The 1,039-nt window shown below is 43.9% G+C and overlaps 1 long non-coding RNA gene across 1 annotated transcript; it reads left to right on the top strand.

Moving 5' to 3' along the window:
* The first annotated feature begins 226 nt into the window (after positions 1-226).
* On the top strand, positions 227-689 carry LOC123135300 (uncharacterized). The gene is made up of 3 exons (XR_006465911.1): positions 227-300; positions 408-478; positions 591-689. It is a non-coding gene; the product is annotated as an uncharacterized lncRNA (long non-coding RNA).
* Positions 690-1,039: the final 350 nt, after the last annotated feature.

The following is a 1,039-nucleotide window of genomic DNA, read 5'->3' as shown; positions in this document are numbered from 1 at the left end:
CTCCACATGCAGGGTGGTGTTTTGCTTGCTCAGAACCTACCTATTGAGATACATGCATCAAAAATTTATACGAAGGCCATGTTTGAAAATTTTGGTGAGATGCTATATGAACGTGGGTCATATGTTCTGATCGAAGTTGTGCCTCGTCATGAATACATAGCGAGGCATGTAAAGAAAGATTAAAGGGACAAATGGTGTAAAAATGAATTCCGCGTCCAGGTCAACGAGCTTGCTGACGAATTCAAGTGTGAATGTGGAATGTTTGAACATTTTGGCATGGTGTGCAGCCATGCACTGAAGGTGTTTTTTTTTCTAATTGTTCCTCTGTTGTACATACAAGACAAATTATTGCCAAGAGCAAACAAAAAGCCTAGGTTTTGACGATGATCTTTTTCTCTTGTTCTCAGGTAATGATACAGCTTGGTCTGCAGGAGGTTCCAGCCGGGCAAATACTGAAGCGTTGGACAAGGGATGCAAGGTATATATATACTCCCTCCAGTGTTTCTACGTTACCAAAAGGACCAGGGTCCTCTCAAGTACTCTTCGCGGCGACATAATAATTTGCATCTGCTTTGCCTTCAAATTGTTAGACTCGGTGACAACAATGCGGATGCATATGCTCTTGCGATGGATCAACTAAGAAATGTGAAAACATTGCTTTGCGGCGCCATCAAAGAAGAGACCAGCGGGGTGCCCTACGACAAGCCGCAATAAAGCACCATATGAACAGCCAGCTAAGAGGAGTAGGTTATGTTCAATCTGCCGGGCCAAGGGCACAAGAGCACAACATGTCCGCAGGATGGGGATCTTCCAAAGGCGACAAGGAATTCACCTCACTGCTCCAGGTGCAGCCTGACAGGCCACAAAAGGAACACCTGTACCAACACGCCCAAGGCAGATTTCTATGGTTGAATTTATTTATTTTCTATGCTTGAAATATGACAGTTTCATGTAACCGTGCTTATGTGGATGTCAGACTACTAGTGACCACTCCACATATTAGTGAACCTCTATGTATGTAGTATCGTTTGCTGTCAGA

The sequence above is a fragment of the Triticum aestivum genome, chromosome 6B, assembly GCF_018294505.1.
Source record: "Triticum aestivum cultivar Chinese Spring chromosome 6B, IWGSC CS RefSeq v2.1, whole genome shotgun sequence".
In the NCBI taxonomy this organism is placed as follows: domain Eukaryota; kingdom Viridiplantae; phylum Streptophyta; class Magnoliopsida; order Poales; family Poaceae; genus Triticum; species Triticum aestivum.
Note: the sequence above shows the minus strand (reverse complement) of the source record. Positions and strands in the feature narration are given on the sequence as shown.